The following is a 17,495-nucleotide window of genomic DNA, read 5'->3' as shown; positions in this document are numbered from 1 at the left end:
AAAAAAAAAAAAAAAAAAAGTGAGTATAAAGGATAATGTTTATATAAAAAGAGAACCAGGAAAGATACATCATTTAAAAGAATATTTGTCTATCGGAAAAAGAAACATTGGAAAGAACAGAAATAGACACTCAACCTCTTTGCATAATTTCCTTGTTTTGTATTTCACTTTGGAACCCATATTTTTTATAATTCTAAAAACAATTAACTCATCAAAATGGTATCTAATACTGAATGCAAAATGAAAAAGTAAGGAAAAAAGCTGGGTGTGGGGACATGACTGTAATCCCAACACTCGGGAGGCTGAGGCAGGAGGATCACTGTGAGTGATCAGCTCCATAGTGAGTTCAAGACCAGCCTGAACTGCATCACGAAACCCTGTTTCAAAATACAAAAAAAAAAAAGAAAAAATTAAATAAGGAAAAAATAGTGCCTGCCTGCAGTGTGAGATCCTGAGTCTGATCGTTAGTACAAAAAAAAAAAAAAGTTAACTGTATATCAGGTTTCCAGCATAACCACCTTGAAAAGAATAACTAAAATAAAAATAACAACTCCTCAGAGCATCCCTGGATGCTAAGGAATTAGCTCATTATTTTGATAATTAGTAAACAAAAAGAAAGAAATCCAAAACGTTAACTACTGTTACCTTTTCTCTGCAAACTACACTCCAAGGTAACCAAATAACTGATGAGGGGCAGTTTCTTTTTTTATAATGTTCCAAATATTAAAAGAAGGAATGATAAAATTAGAATATCACTTTTTTGGTTTTGGTTTTTTTGAGATAGGGTATTGCTTTATAATTCAGCCTAGCCTTCAGCTTACTATGTAGTTCAGGCTGGCTTCAAACGCACAGGGATCCTCCTGCCTCAGCCTTCTGAGTGCTGGGATGATAGGCATTCACCACCACACCCAGCTAAGAATGTCACTATTTTAATGAGCTGATATAGCTAAGCCATGATCAACAATCATTCCAAATACCTGAAAAAGGAAGGAAAACACTAATTGCTTTCTGGTGGAGACACCTCTGAAGAGGCTTCGCCAAAACCTTCATCAACTAGCTAGATCAGATACCAACTTTCAGGAGAAACCGAGAGAAGTGGTACAGGGAAGGCCCAGTAATAGTCTAGGTCCTTGTGCGCGAGGAGGACAGAACGCATCACCAAGCACACACCCAGTAGTAAGTATCGAGCAGCTTACCTTCCTGACGGTCACCCGAGGTTGTGCGCAGGGCCAGTCCATGCCAACAAAGGTGAGACAGGCCAGGAGAGGGTACTAGGGTGACACGAAAGCACTGCACACAGGTCAAACACACAAAAGCAGCCTCACAACAAAAAGGGGCGCATAACTCAGGTCAGACACCTCTACCGTAGGTGCTACCCACCAAATCTGCAGGTGTGGTTGACAGGGATGACTGACAGGGTGTGGGGTCATCTCAGGGGCCCTCAACCACAAGCTCATCCCAGAATTCACTCAGATCTGAACTTCTGACCAGGTCAGTCTTGCCTTGAATTCACTACGTAGCCCAGGCTGGTCTCAAGTTCGCAGCGATCCTCCTGCCTCTGTCTCCCACGTGTAGGGATTACAGGTGTGCACCACCTCCTGCGGGTCATGATACTTAATTTTGTGGGTCGACATGAGTGGCCGAGGGGATGCGCCGTCAGCTGGAAAAGTTTCAGGAGTGTTTGTGAGGACGCCTCTGGGAGGTAAGCGCCCAGCACGGAGCCTCTGAACAGGACAGCAGCACAGAAGAGGGGATCCTTGCTCTTTCTCCCTGACCTAAGACACCCACCTTCTATACTCCCGGGCCTTGGGCACCCGGCTCTTAGGCCTTTGGACTGAATTAAACCATCTGCCTTCCTGCTTCTCCCACCAGCCAGGGGCACATTACGGGACTTCTTGCCGCCATGAGGCAGTGCCCGTAACAATTCTCCACAGTGTGTGTCTCTATCCCACTCCGCTGCTCTGGAGCACCCGATACCATAGCCCTCCACACTGCTTCCATCTGCCCAGCCCTGGTGATGGACCCGCACCATTCGTCACCCACGTCCCCCTTGCCCGCTGACCTATGCCTTGGCTTCCGTGGGGCTCTGGCTCCCAGGGCCAGCTGGCTGCCTTCCCGTCAGAAAGGACAGGATCTGATCCGGGGGATCCCGAGGTGGGTGGGCCAGTTCTCGCCTCCAATTTCCCAGTCCCTTTAACCTATGCCCTGAGGACGTGGAAAGGTTCCACCCCATGGGATCCTAGGACTGGGGGTGTGGCAAGAGCTGAGCTGATGGGCAGTGGAAAAAAATAAAACCACCCCAATGCTGACTAACACTTCTCCATTCCTTCAACTCCGGGAGCAGCTTGGGAGCACGCTGCTCGGCCCTGGACTCCTCAGTGGAACGTCTTATCTTCCTCTTGAGGCTGTTCCTTACTTTCTTCTTAGTATCACTTAACCAGCCTTAAATATTTTCGGCTGGGAGGAAGGGACTTGCTGGGGCAGCTCACCAGGAACACTCCCTACAGAGAACTCAGCACAAGCCTGTGTCCGAAACCCGATTTAATGACAATTCTGTACCTTACCAAGAAACGAACGATAAGCACACAATGACTCAAAGATCAAGAGGGCAGAACTCTGAACCTCTACATCGATTCCTCCCCTGTACACTTCAGCCTTTCCTGGTAGCAGGCCTGAGGGTTCTGGCTTTGAGGTCTCGGATTTGTTTGCAGAGTCACCTCCAGCCTTCCTTCCTGAGCAGAGTGCCGCTTACTCAAGTGCCTCTACCAGCTCTGGCTCTGTCCCTGTCCTGGGGGTTCTCTGGAATCCAAGCGTGGCCTGTTCAATCCTGTCTCGTTTAGGAGATTTAAGAACAGTCCCAGACAAATAAAACTCTAAGCCAGAAACATAACCTAAAATCACCGAGCCGGAAAGCAAGAGGAAGAGGAAGCCACGCTGCTGCTTAGCTTGTGAAGGTCGGTGAGGTTGGAGCACAAGCTTTGCTCCTTGGGATGTGAAGGAGGCCCGGACTGTGCCGGGTGAGGGCTTTCCGAGCTTCATGGGTGTGAAAAACTCACGAGAACAGGTGTGCACAGCCCCAGGGGATGAGGGGGTGCATGAGCTGCCACCCTACCAGGCCAGCTGAGTAGCACCCCGGCACACAGAGGCACAGTCCTTCCTCTGCACTCGCTCTGTCATCGCTTCAGGGTTACAGGGCCAGATCAGTCTTCCAGTTCAGATTGTGTTACTACCTTTAAAAGGAATAAAGCAGGGCATCATGACACACGCCTATAATCTCAGCACTGAGGGGCTGAGGCAGGGGGATCACCGAGTTCAAGGCCAGCCTGGGCTACATAGAGTCCCTGTCTCAAAAAAATGCAAGTAACAAAATGATAACAAGAGCTCCCACTTACTGTGTTTACTGTCTAAGTGCTACAGTGGACTTTCGAGTTACGACTGGCCTGACATACAAACAACTTGGGTTACAATCAGAATTTCAGTTTTAACTTACAACCAATGTCTTGAGTTATGTTGGCCCCTGTGCTTCCAAAGAGTCTCAGATACAGATCTCACCCTTAAAGAGTTCTGGAAGGAGCATCACAACGTCCCTTCCTGTGGGGTTAACTGAGAAATCCTGGGCCAATGTTTCTCTGAGGACACTGAGATCTGCCTGTGTACAGGAGAGGACTCTGAAGGCTGTGGAGAGCAGCCTGACCAAGCTGAGTTACAACTGGCCCTTGTGAACAAGTTCAGTTCATAAGTCAAGGGTCCACTGTACATGCATGTTTTCTTTTTTTTTTTTTTTTTTTTTTTTTTTTTTTTTTGAGACAGGGTCTCACTATATAGTTGAGATTGACCTGGAACTCACTATGTAGCTCAGGCTGGTCTGAACTTGCAGTGATCCTCCTGCCTCAGCCTCCCAAGTGCTGGGATTACAGGCGTGCACCACCACGCCCAGCCTCATGCATGTTTTCTTATTTCAGTCACAGAATGACCTTATTAGAAGATATTATTTTCCCAATTTAAAAGCTAGGGAAACAAGCTCAGAGTTTTAAGAAAGGGCTCCTACAGGCCGGGCACTTAGCTGGGTGGTGCTGCTACCTGCCTTGCAAGCACATGGACCCAAGTTGGATTCCCGGTACAAAAAAAAAGAGAAAGGACTCCTGCAACAAGAACATGGGAAGCCCAGTCTCCAGTGCAGGGTTTCTTCTGAGTCTTCCCTCACTACAGATCTACTCCGGCCTCAATCTCTCATGAAAATCCTGCAATCAGAGGATCTGAACAGACACTTCTCAAAGGAAGAACACGGGTGGTCTGTCAGCACATCACTAGCCATAGGGACCTGCTAATCAAGCCCACAGTGAGGTACCACCTTTCACCCACTAAGATGGCTGTGACAAATATAGGTAATAGCAAGTGTGGTCAAGGATGTGGAGAAATGGGAACCCTCACACTGCTGGCAGGATGTAAAACTGCCTTGAGTTCTTGGAAACGTTAAACATAAGAGTTATCCTAAGACCTAGCCATTCCGTTCCTAATTACATACTCAAGAGAAATGAGTCAACATCTGTCCACATAAAACACACGGGTCCATGCAAGAACTTGAATATCAATGTACATGGTAGCATTATTCTTAAAATCAGAAGAATATGAAGGTCGCTCATGGTCCACAAAATGTGGTATGTCCATACAGTGGAATATTATCCAGCAATAAAAATAAATGAGCAACACTCCATGCTACAACAGTGCATGCTGCAAACATCATGTTCTGTGAAAGAAGCCAGTCCCAAAAGACTACAAGTTATTTGATTTCATATAGGACACGTCTGAGGAGGAGAATCCACAGACAAGAAGATCAATGGCTGCCTTAGGCTTGGGTAGGGAGATGTTAAATTACTGTTGTTACTGTAACAAAATCCCTGAGAGAAATGATTTAAAAGACTGCTTTCCTGAACCAAAAAAAAAAAAAAAACAACCAAAAAAACAAGATTTCTTTTGGCTCCTGGATTCAGAGCTTTCAGCCCAGTTGGGTGAAAACAATCATCCAGGAGCCTCTGGGCACATTCCAGATGCCAACTGTAGCAGGGCGGCTGAGGATTCCCTGCCAAGGGGTACTGATTCCTCTCAGAGAGGTTGAAAATGTTGCCACTGATACTGCTGATGCCCATGTTAAACATGCTGAAGATTAACCGCACACTTTAAATGGGTGAATTCTATGGTTTGTGAGTTATCTCAATAAAGCAGTTGTGTATTTTTTGTTTTTGTTTCTTAAATGTAGGCTTTAAGGCATCTCAAGACAACAGGAACCAGGAACCTGAAGTTCTCTGGCGTTTGCCTCTGCTTTTCTCTATAGCCGGTTTTATTTGTTTTCCAGCAGCAACCGGCTCCCTTTATGTCATGGCCTTCAGGGTTTCCCATGTGGGGCGCCCACTACCAAGACTTCCTATCTTCCTGAAGTGCTGGGCTTGGTCAGGCTGGAGTGACCTGGTCCAAGATCACTGAGCATAAACATGGCTGCGAGGGGGTGACAGAGGAGGGTGGCTTAGGGTCTGGTGTAACCCCAGTGAAAGCTGACCTGGTGTGAATTCCAGCTCTCCTCCTTACTGCCTGCGACCTTAACCAAACTGCTTTACCTTCCTCTGATTTCTGTCTTTAAAATGGGGAGAATTGCCGGGCGTGGTGGCACACGCCTGTAATCCCAGCACTCAGGAGGCTGAGGCAGGAGGATCGCGGTGAATTCGCGAGACCAGCCTGGGCTACAAAGTGAGTTCCAGGTCAGTCTCAACTACATAGTGAGACCCTGTCTCAAAAAAACCAACCAAACAAACAAAAGCCAAAACAAACAAATAAAAACAAAAACAAAAAACATAAGATAACCTGAAATTAGCAATGAGGGCGATGTCAGTCCGAGGATGAACACACAGTTGCTGGCAAATGTCCTTATGGAGGGGCTTTCTGTGAAAGGCTGTGCCCACCTTTGTGCAAGCCTGGGATTCCGGCAGAATCTCTTGTCACCAGGCAATCATCTGTGGGAACTTTCCTTTTATAGCCTCCTGGCTTTTTTTATTCTTTTTGTTGTTCTTGTTAGGTTTGACACAAATGACTCTATTTTATGACAACGCTCCTATCCCTAAAGGAGAATGATGTCACCTGAAGAAAGGAGAAAAGGGGTGCTGGGCAGACAGGTGTGTTTGATATTCACAGACCGCTTCTTTTCTCAAGTTTATCGACACGCATTACTTTACAAGTGGCTGCCGTCTTACAGTGCTAAGATCATTCGAGTAATCTTAGGACCAACGAATTCCTGTCCCACTTGGAGACAGGACAGTAGTTAGAGACAAGGGCCAACTATAAGGTATCTGGGATAAATTTAGCATAAAGTCTAACTTACAGGCTCTGCCTGACAGTCTTCCAAATGCTTAAGTCATTTCTGTACGAATTCTATTCCAGTGTCATAAAACACGGAAAGGCTTTTTTTATTTCAGCTAAAAACATTAAAGAGGGAAAGTTCAGTTCAGACGCATCTCCCTTTTGTGAACACTTCTGTACTGACGGACACTGACTCTCTGACTACAGCTTGCACTGCCTGTTACCTGAGAGGTGGTCATATACTCAGGCAAATGAAAGGAGAAAGTCACTAGCGTGACAATGGACACAATAAACTTCGCTGTGCGGCCATCATGTCTGAACTGTGTTCCGCACGGGCCACAAAGGGTCGTGTTACTCAAGACTGCAAGCGACGAAAACCGCTAGCTCTCTGCACAGGGGAGGAGGCAAGTGAGGCAGCTGCCACCAGGCTGGCTCCGCTGGCTTTGACAGCAGAGATGACACTTTCTCTCCCTGGAGTCAAGGTGACAAACCTGGGGAAAGGGTCCAGGCTAGTCTGGGTCGGGGCCCCAGGGGCTGTGTCCAGAGACGCAGCAGCGGGCCTCGCGTGGCCTGGAGCTGATCTCCCGGAAGCCGGCGGCGGCTTCCAAGGGAACCGTCCTGCTCAAGATACAGAAGCCACAGCTCAGTCCATGTTGTGTTGCTAGGATGCAACACCCGAGGCTGGGAACTTTATAAAGAAAAGGTCTTTATTTACTCACGGTTTGGGAGATTCAAGAGCGAAGGCCTCAGGGCCACTGCGTAGCAGAACCAGGGGTTCGCACAGAAAAAAAAACCACAGGGCCAGACAGGAAAAAGCAGAAGCGAGGGCCCAGCCTGCTCTCGCGATGAGGACCTAATCCCGCGGGACTTCGTTGGCTGCGCCCAGACCTGGCCCCTCCCACTTTCCTACCCCTTAAAGGTTCCGACACCTGCAGACTGGGCTCCGGGGACCCAAGCCTCTGGCCCTTGTCTGTGGGGGGTAAGCTGCACAGGGGTGACTCCCGTCCTGATTGATGACAGTAGCGGGCCCTGTGCACAAACGATAACAGATGGAAACCAGGAGGACCCGGCAGTAGAAAGGCGGGCTACTGGGGCAGAAGATACATTGTCAGGGATTTAGACCTGAGCTGGGTTTCGAAGGCAAGGACATCTCTACGGCTTCTCTGCTGGGGAGGGGGCTGGGGAGTGTGAGTGTGCGTGTGTGTGTGTGTGTGTGTGGTGTGTGTGCGCGCGTGGTGGGGCAGGTTGGAGATCCATGGCCAAAACTCAAGCCTGTTTGTTTGTTTTGGTTTGGATTTTTTTCTTTGTTTATTTTTGGTTTTTTGAGACGGGGTCTCACTCTGTAGTTGAGACTGATCTGGGACTCACTCGGTAGCCCAGGCTGGTCCTGAACTCACAGCGATCCTCCTGCCTCAGCTTCCCAAGTACTGGGATTACAGGCCTGCTCAACCATGCCTGGCTTGAATTGGTTTTTATGAAACAGGATCTTGCAGGATGTAGTGGTGCACACCTGTAATCCCAGCACTCCAGAGAGTGACACAGGAGCAGCACCCCAAGTTGGAGGCCAGCCTGGCTGTATAGTGAGTTCAAGGCCAGCCTGAACTACAAAGCGAGACTGTCTCAAAACAAAAAAACAAAACCAAAATAGAATCTTGCTGTATAGTCCAGGCTGGCCTTGAACTCACTATGTAGCCCAGGCTGGCCTCAAACTAACAGTGATCTTCCTGCCTCAGCCTCCCCAGTGCTGGGATCATAGGCCTGTGCCTCCTGAGTCTTGTTTTCAGAGGTCAGGCAGGTAACAAAAACGTGAGAAATAGCCTGGTGGGGGGGTAAGGATTGAAGGTATCTAAACTCCCTTGTTTTGTTGTTGCCTCTGCGGACCGCACTGGCCTGGTCAGAACTGGTGCCTGTCAAGCCAGGTGGTCTCTAGAGCTCCCAACCGTTCCACAGATGAATCACTAAGATTACTCAGAGAAGGCTTCGCAGCCAGGAGAACCGTATGTTTCTGGGGGGATCAGGGCAGGGGTTGTGGCAACTCTGGAGGGCAGGTGTGTGACCCAGGGACTCCTCCAAGTGAGGTCACATGTGCCACGCTTAACTAGATTCAGAAAAGTCCCTGGTGTGAATTCAGTGTGTGCTTAGACTTTTTCCCCTTGCCTGGGTTCTTATTGAGACCCTCCAGTGGGAGGGGCTCTGACTTGGAGGCAGAGCAAGTGCAACGGTCCTGGGGACAGAGGCCAAATGACAGGCACAGAGCTGGCCGAGTTGGCCCAGGTACTGATGGAAGTGAGGGAGTGGGGGTCAATCATTCGGTGATGCATTCATTTAGTAAATCTTCATTCACTTTAGGGTCAGGCATTGCTCCCGGCACAAGGGTGCCATGACCAAAAAGATAGATATGGCCAGGAGTGGTGGTGCACACCTGGAATCCCAGCACTCAGGAAGCTGAGGCAGGAGGATCACAAGTTCAAGCTCAGCCTGGACTACATAGCAAGATCCTATCTGAGAAATACCAAAATAAATGAAGAAGAACTTGGTATTGAAAAACTTTTCAGGACAGGGGATTTAACTCAGTGTCACCATGCGCCTGTCTTGTAAGCACAAGGTCCTGAGTTTGATCCCCATATTGGAGGAAAAAGGAAAAGAAAAACATATCAAAGTGCCCATCTTGGGGGGAAGTTGGAGCCCTGTGTGAATCCCGTCCACATGTTTTACAGCAGTGTGTCCTTTTCATATTGAACGATATTCGGAGAACATGGCACCTTCAGTGTGGAATCGCTAAACGCCCTCAGAAGCTGTCCTGGCCCAAAAGATGGGGAGACATCTGGAGACACCTGTGGCCTCACCGCCCCGCTCTCCACCTCCCGCTGCAGCCCCTCCTTCCTGGTTCCACCTGCTTCACTGCCCGCCTCTTCTAGGGTGGCCCCCAGAGTCCTTATTAAAATTGACTGCCTTTTATTTCTTCCGCGGGGCACCTCTGATCCACCTGCTAACGGCCACACCGCATATAAATTACTCCCATGACTGGTTCAGCTAGGACAACCTCTAATAGATGGCACGATTCCGCTGCGGGAGAGAGAGATTAATAACTCTTACTCTTCCCCAGTAATCACAGTTATTCGCCGTCTTGGTTCCTTTAACAACATTCACTGCCACCCAGTGATCACGGCTCACAATCTGGGCGGGTTTGCAGTGCGCCAGGTCCTCAGCGAGCTCTCACACTGTCGCCCGCCAGCCCTCAGAGCTACATTGTTGTCTTCAAAGGACAGGAGGAAGGCAGCGATCTGCAGGTGAAGCCTGTTTCCCGGCCTCGCTCAGCAGGTGGTTGGCAGCCCCAGGACTTGAAACCAAGTACCCTACTCCCCTCCACTCAAATTACCGGAGCCTGGCCCCAGAATAAACAAACCTTGGCTTTTCACGGTGCCCTTTTGCTCCAAACGTTGTGGGCCTCAGATGCACTACTGGAGATGTCTCTGCCTCTCCCTCAGGTTGAGGGCCCCACTCACCCGGCTCAGGTGTTGAGATGTAATCCCAATGCAGCAGCGCTGACACAGGCGAGGTCTTTCAGAGGCGAAGAGGCGTGGGGGGCCGGGCCCTGCCGGAGGGGTGGGTATCTGGGGAGCGGACTCGGCATAAAAGTGACTTGGCCTCCCCCCCTCCCCCTAAGGCGGCACAGCCAGGAGGCCCTGCACACGGGACCAGGTCTCCCTGGGGTTTGGGCATCCTGGCCTCCAGAACCATGGGCCAGTGCGTTTCTGTTTATTATAAATTACCCAGCCAGAGTGGTGCAAAACAGACCTAGACAGCTGCCCTGGAAGAAAGCACCCCGAGAAGTCATGAGGAGACGAGCTCGAGGAGCGAGCACCCCTGTGTTCCCCACTACCCCCAGCCCCGGCTGACGCGCTGTAGATGTTCAGTCCAATAAACCCGAAGAAGCTGAGTGTGGCGGGGCTCGAGGCAGCTCGTGGGAGGCTGAGGCAGGAACTGAACTGGGACAGCCAGGGTTGCATAGTGAGATCCTGGCTCAAAAGAGAAAAACAAAAAGACCCAGTGAATTATTTTCTAGCCGAAATCCATGAATACCCCCTGAGCACTTACTCTGCTTTACAGAATAATACTGTCACCTTTTGACGCACAGGTTTTCTCTGCAAGTGTTAATATAAATATTGACATAAAAAAAATTTGAGATTGAGATCCTAGTACGTGTTTTTGTAGTTTGCTTTATTCTCAGTATCTTCCCACGTTATTAAAAATTCTTTAGGGGCCTGGGGGTGTGGCTCAGTGGTACAGCCTGTGGCTATCATCTACACGGAGCTGGGTTCAGTTCGCAGCACCTATAAATAAACAAATAAATAAAACTTTAATTTATTTAAAAACATATTAATCCCAGCACTCGGGAGGCTGAGGCAGGAGGATCGCTGTGAGTCTGAGACCAACCCAGGCTACATAGTGATTTCCAGGTCAGCCTCAACCACAAAGTGAGACCCTATCTCTAAATAAATAAATAAAATACAAACATTTTCAGTATCAGTATAATATTGTGTATTGTGACATACTTTAAGTATTTCAAATTGTTAGGTGATTAGGTTTTACTGATTATTTGTTATGTAAATTATCCCCAAACAGTGGCTTAAAAAAACAGACCTTGGATTTCTCTGTCCTTGTGGGGTAAGAATCTGGAAGAGGCTGTGTGTGACAGTTTATCAAGGCTACAAGGAAGGTAACATCTGAGCTATGGGAACCCACTTCTCTTTGTGCCTTGGTGGTTGTAGAATGTAGCTCCTTGCTGTTGAGATCTGTTCCTTTGTGCCTCTGTTGGACAGAGAAGAGGGAAAGATCACCAGCTGTACTATGGATCTTAAGTGACTCCCAAAGACTTCATCCCGAAGTGGTGGAACTTGTTGAAGACACTGAGACACTGGGGACGTCCGTAAAGCAATTCTGCACCTCCATCTCTTTTGCTCCTGGCCATAATGTGAGCAGCTTTGCTCCTTAACACTGCCCCCATCATCGTAAAGGCTCAAGAGCAACGGAACCAACTGACCTGAACTGAACCTCTAAAACCGTGAGCCAGAATCAACCTCCTCGCTTTATAAGTTGATATGTTTTGTATTTGTTACAACAGTGGAACTCACAGTTGTTTGTAACCTAATCTGGAGTTACGGATTAGGGGTGGAAGTGACCCTGCATTTTGCCTGCTGCATTCCCTTCACTAGAGGAAAGCAATAAATCCAATACATCCCAAGGAAGGGGATTACACAGAGGTGTGAACGCCAGGAGGTGGTGATCATCGGGAGCCATTTACCTGACTTACTAGATGGTTTCCTCCAATTTTTCTTTTTGTATTTTTGACTGTGCTCTTCTGAAAATCTCATTATTTATTGTAAGCCCTTACATTTCTATGATCTTTCTGAGTAGGAGGGTAAGAGCACCATAACGGTGCAGGTGCACGTGTACTGCCTTCCACAAGGTTCTCCCCGCCAGTGCGTGAGAACAGCCATCTCTGCACACCTTCAGCGTCATCCTGGACAGAAAATCACTCGCCCATCTGACAGGCTTCTCGTTTTCATTTGTACTTGAAGCCATTTGTACTTTTCCTTTTCGAGTTTTCTATGTTATATTCTTTGTTCATTTTTCTGGTGTTCTTCTGGTCAATATGTATGAGCTCCACAAAAGATAGCAACCCTGGGTAAGATTCTGTCAGTAACAGCTTTCTCGAGGTATCACTTACGGCCCATACAATTCAGCAAGTTGAAGTGAATGATTCGGTGGGTTTTACTACATTCACAGACTCCTGCAACCACTACCACAATTTTAGAACATCGTCATCACTGGAAGAGAAGCAGAAAGAAAGAAAAAGAAAACCCAGATCAGGCCAGGCATGTTGGTCCATGCCTGTAAGCCTAGTACCCTGGAGGCTGAGACAAGAGGACCGCGCGTTTGAGGGCATCTGGGGTACACAGACAGTTCAAGGCAAGCCTCAACTACATAGTGAGACTCTGCCTCAAAGAAAGTCAAATTAAATTTAAAAATAAACTCATGCGTTGTAGTTGTCCCCTCTCCTCCCCTACTTCCTCGATACTCCCAGGGTCTATTTCCGGTCTCTGCAGACTTGTCTCCATGGGGTGCGGAACGTACAAAGTCCTATAATTGGGGGTCCTTTGTGTCTGCTTGTTTCATTTAGATAATGCTCTTCAGGTAATCCACGTAGCACGTATCAGAGCTTCATTCATCTTTCTGGCCAAATAGCCCTCCATTGGCTGGCTGTACCATACCTGTTTATCCACTCCTCAGTCGACGGACTGATGGTTCTACTTTTTGACTATAGAAATAAAGCTTCTGTGGACATCCATGTACACGTTTTTGTACAAGTTCTAATTCCTTCACATCCTTGACAGCACTGTATCATTTACCTTTTTGTAGCCACCCTAGCGGCTGTAAAAAGGTACCAATAGGGCCAGGGATTTAGCTCAGGGGTGCCACCACCTGCCTTGCAAGCAAAGGTCCCAAGTTTGATTCCCGGTACAAAAAAAAAAAAAAAAAGGTACCTAGTTGACTAGCATTGTCAAGCATTTAGTGTGTGTGCAGATTGGTCATAAAGAGACTAGCATTAAAAGAAGCCAAGTACTTGGAGCCAGATCCTAGGAAAAATAGCTTAAGGGCATGTGAAGAATCAGCAAGGCCCTACCCTGCACAGGCTCAAAACTGCAAAAGTGAGAACCACCTTTGAGAAGGGTGCTCGAGGCCCTGTGCTCAGGAACTGCCACCTAGGGATTCCACCAACGGTGCTCTGTCATTCAGGCTTTCTGAGACCTCTGAGTCGCGGCCCCAGAGGGCCCAGCTACTTCCTGAGCAAGCAGAATACAGGAGTTGTTGAGGTCTGGGAGGCTTCCGCCCAGACTGCAGAAGGTGGCCGGGGAGCCCCGCATGCGCGCCCCTGAGGGGCCAGGGCCGGAAGTTGTGAGAGCGAGGCCGAAAGTGCCAACTGGAGAAGGCTGCAGAGTGAGCCGAGCCACCGCCGGCGAGGAGCCACGAGAGCCACAGCCCCTGGAACGCCCAGGCAGGGCCGTCCTCACACCGTGCCCTAACTTGCCCAGGTGCGGACCTGGAAGGACTCAGGAATGCTCGCCCTGCTGGAGTTTGCGCTGACTTTTGTTCCCGGGGTTTCTCTCCCTCCATTCCTTTCTTGTGGAAACGAGTGGTTCCCCTGTGCCACAGGTAGTTGGAAATCTTTAACTTTCTCTTTGATTTTTACAGGGGCTCACAGCTAGGAGCTTGCTTTGCGTCTTAGAGGATACTTTGGACTCGGACTTCTCAGCAATGGTGGAACTGTTCAAAACTGGGGCGACTCTTAGAGATGGACTAAATGCATTTTGCAGAAAGAGGTATGCACGAGTCTTAGAGTGGGCCAGGGTGGAATGTTATGATTTAGACCTAAAAATGGTCCTGAAAGCCTCTTGTGTTTAGAATGTGATTGTGTGGGGCATCACAGCTGACCTGCTGTTACAACATCTGGTCAGAAGAGGTAGGGGACTGGAGGGTCCCCCCCTCCCCCGCCTCTCTCTCTCCCCACACCACTTCCTGGACTCCATAGAGCAGCTATCTCTCCACTATTCCCCTTTGCCATGCTGTTCTGCCTTGGAACTGGTCATGTACTAAAATCTCTACAAACTGTGAGCCAAAATAAACCTCTCCTCCTTTAGCTCACAGGTATTGGGTATTTTGTCCCAGCAACAAGGAAAGGAAGACCGAGGGTGATAAGTGTGATTGAAGAAAAGCAACTAAGGGAGAGTGGAGGGAGCAGCGGAAATTGCAATTTTCAGGTAAGTGTTCAAGGCTGGCCTCATTAAGACATGGAAGGCGGTGAGGAAGATATCTGAAAGGAGAATGTACTGGACAGTTGGAATAGCCAGTGCAAAGGCCCTGAGGCAGAATTCCTGGCAGAAATAGAGACTGCAAGGAGTACAGTGAGCTGGCGAAAGTAGAAAGAGATGAGTTTAGAGCAGGAGTGGAGAAGGAATAGATAGATCCCAGACCCCGTAGGAGCCAACAAGGAGGCCACCATTCACAGCTGGAACAAACAAAATTGAATATACTTCCTCCTACTGAGCAAGACACAACAGTGCTCAGCAGACAGAACCTCTCTGAAGAAAGAAACCTGTGGATCTCATGTAGCGTTTGGGGAAGCATGGGGTTCAGAGGTTGGCAGACAGATTCCACAGGGTTCAGCGATGAGCTGACCTTTAGAAGCAGGAGCACTAGTGTGGCTCCTGCTGTTTGACTTTAGGTCACTGATGGAAAGGTTGGCATCGATTGATTAAAACAGATTGTGGCGGCTGCTCGTTGCCAAGACCAAAGTACCATCAGTCTTTTGTTCAATTTAGCATGAAGGAACTTGCCACTTCCTGCCTCAAAATGCTACTGTCAAGTCTTTGTTTTTCACTCTGAGGGAAATGGGTTTTTTGTTTTGTTTTGGTTTGGTTTTTGGTACTGAGGATCGAACTCGGGTCCTTGCGCTTGCAAGGCAGGCAGCGGAACCACTGAGCTAAATCCCCAGCCCCAGAAATGGAGTTTTTTAGAGGGTCTGTGTTTTCTTTTGAGAGAGGGTCTTGCTATGTAGTTCAAGCTGGCCTCAAATAACTAAGGGCAGTCCTCCTGCCTCAGCCTCCTGAGTGCTGGGATTACATCTGTGTGCCACCATGCCCTGCTCTTTATAGGATTTCTGAGCAGAGGAGTGAGAGCTTCTGAAATCCTGGCTGGCATGTGGGCCAGTGTGGAAACAGGAGCACAATTCTCTGTAGTTCTTCTGTTATCAGGTAGCTTGTTTCTAAAAAGTGGCTCACCAACTGAGCCAGGTTTTAGATTACTCAACCCTCCTTCTGGAGTTGGAGCCCAGGTTCTTTTTGCCTCAAACAAAGAATTGAATGAAGTGAGCAAAAAGCAGTGGCAAAGTTTATTCAAGAAAGCAAAAACAGAGTGGGAGAGAAACTGGCTTTGCAGAGCGAGCTTGGGCTGGGTGAAGAGAAAAGAGGGTGAGAAAAGATAAAAGCACACAGTGTCTGGGAAACAGTGACAGCAAAGCCTTCACGACGTTGATGTCTCTTATGCTGTCTAAATCTCGAGAAAACCCAGGAGAACTTCTACATCCGGGTCCTGAGAGGCGGTGCTGGGGTCCCACATCTCAGCCTGACTTCAGGTCTAGGCATCCTATTGGAAACCTGCTCAAATTCTAGCGAGAAGTCCAGCTGCAGGGCTCTGGGAAAGGTTCTGGGCACCTGTTATGGGTCACGCCCACTTCCCCAGCCGGCTTCTCCACGCCCTAATCTCTTATCTCACCTGAGGCTGGGTTTGAACCACAGCTGCAGCAGTAGCAGAGGTAATGAGAGGCATTCTCATTCTGAATGTATTTGGAGACAACAGAAAGACTGGATCGTCCAACTGAGCAAAGTGCATCGGAGTAAATACTATTTACCTCGGAGTAGAGAGCTAGATGCTAGAGGACTTGATAGCAATTCTCAGAATACAGTGACTTTAGAAAGAGATGCCAGGTATAATCCCAGCACTTGGCAGCCTGAGGCAGGACGATTGCCTGGAGTTAGAGGCCAGCAGGGACTACATCACAAGACCCTGTCTCAAAAAAAACAAGATATCCGGAAGTTTCTCTTTGAAGAAGACAGACCTCAAAGATTGCAAGGAGCCACTTGGGCTCTCGAGGCTAGAGCCAGGCATGCCTCACCAGATCAGCTTTAATGTCTTTTCCAAGTTCAAATTGTGATCCTGGCCTATCTTTCCCCATGTGACCATGGACATTGGTTTATTTATGGGGGGGACTTCTTTTTTTTGAACCGGGTATCAACTCGGGACCTTGCACTTACGAAGCAGATGGCGGAACCACTGAGCTAAATCCCCCACCATTGAGGGTTCAGCTACAGGGGTGTGGGTGAGGCCCCACCGCCTCTTCCAGTTTTAGGGCCTGGGGAAAGGAGAGGGCTCGATCCACCTCTGAAGCCCGGGGCACAGCGCCTGCCTAGGAGCTGGGCAGCCTTCTTTATTTTTGGTACCGGATATAGAACTCGGGACCTTGCGCTCACACTGAACCACTGAGCTAAATCCCCAGCCCCTTCCTGCTGAGTTTGAATTAAGCATGTAGTTGGATTCGGTGGTGCTGAGACCCGAACGCAGAGAAGGCAGTCATTGTGGCCTCCCGGGGTCATGATTCCGTCCGTGTATGATTAGTCATACTTCCTCCCGATTCCATTACTTCCATTTTCATATTTCCTATTTTTGAGCTGAAATTTCACTCCTAAAAGTTCACTTTACAAAGCACTGAGAAAAGGAGGAGTTAGACTCAGGCCCAGCAGCTCCAACAGCTTACCAAAGCTTGTTGGATATTGAAATTGTCCTCTTAGGACCTGGGCACGGTGGCGCGTGTCTGTAGTCCCAGACACTAGGGAGGCTGAGGCAGGAGACTGACTGAGCCCAGCTCAGAGCCATCAACAGGCAACGAAATGAGATCCCCATCTCCACAAACCAACCCTAGAGTAAGTCAGCTCCCCGTGCCCTAAAGTCTGTGTGTATGTTAATTCAAATCAGCCACTAGTAGCTACTGTTCTCCCCATTTTATTTTATTTATTTATTCTGGTGTTTTTGAGACAGGGTCTCACCATGTAGTTGAGACTGACCTGGAACTCACTGTGTAGCCCAGGCTGGTCTCAAACTCACAGCGATCCTCCTGCCTCAGCCTGCTGAGTGCTGGGATTACAGGCGTGCGCCACCACGCAGTTCTCCCCATTTTAGAGAAATCAGAGGGGGAGGTAAAGCAATTTGGTTGAGGTCGAAGGCGGTAAGGAGGAGAGCTGGAATTCACACCAGGTTAGCAGATTCCATGGTGGCCCTGGAATTTAGTCCTCTTGGGCAACCTCGGGGGCTTTCGTTCGCTCTCATTTGCCCCGGAAATGTTTAAATACGCGGAGGCTCAGGGAGAACTGCACAGAAGAAAACGTTTACGTCCGCCTAAGTGTGTGACACAGAGACAGATACAGATCTACATAATTACGGCCCGAAAGTTCAGGGGGCGCCAGGCCGCCCAGTTCCCCGCTCTGCGGAGGGCGCAGAGCAGGGTCGGGGCCGGCGGGCTGCAGAGGAGC

General features: G+C 48.8%; 1 protein-coding gene and 1 long non-coding RNA gene across 2 annotated transcripts in view; one reads left to right on the top strand and one right to left on the bottom strand.

Annotated features, from left to right (window-relative positions):
* Positions 1 to 1,203: 1,203 nt before the first annotated feature.
* Positions 1,204 to 7,177, bottom strand: LOC104867074. The gene is made up of 3 exons (XR_781665.1): positions 7,068 to 7,177; positions 5,857 to 6,129; positions 1,204 to 3,230 (listed from the first exon to the last, which is right to left on the bottom strand). It is a non-coding gene; the product is annotated as an uncharacterized LOC104867074 (long non-coding RNA).
* Positions 7,178 to 14,147: 6,970 nt separating this feature from the next.
* Positions 14,148 to 17,495, top strand: part of Nfyb (nuclear transcription factor Y subunit beta) — a 19,573-nt gene continuing 16,225 nt past the window's right edge. The window contains exon 1 of the mRNA XM_010631331.3: positions 14,148 to 14,171. The gene's annotated coding sequence lies outside the window, so the exon portion shown is untranslated. The remainder of the gene's footprint in view (positions 14,172 to 17,495) is intronic.

The sequence above is a fragment of the Fukomys damarensis genome, unplaced genomic scaffold (assembly GCF_012274545.1).
Source record: "Fukomys damarensis isolate Sample0158 unplaced genomic scaffold, DMR_v1.0_HiC HiC_scaffold_15, whole genome shotgun sequence".
Classification (NCBI taxonomy): domain Eukaryota; kingdom Metazoa; phylum Chordata; class Mammalia; order Rodentia; family Bathyergidae; genus Fukomys; species Fukomys damarensis.
Note: the sequence above shows the minus strand (reverse complement) of the source record. Positions and strands in the feature narration are given on the sequence as shown.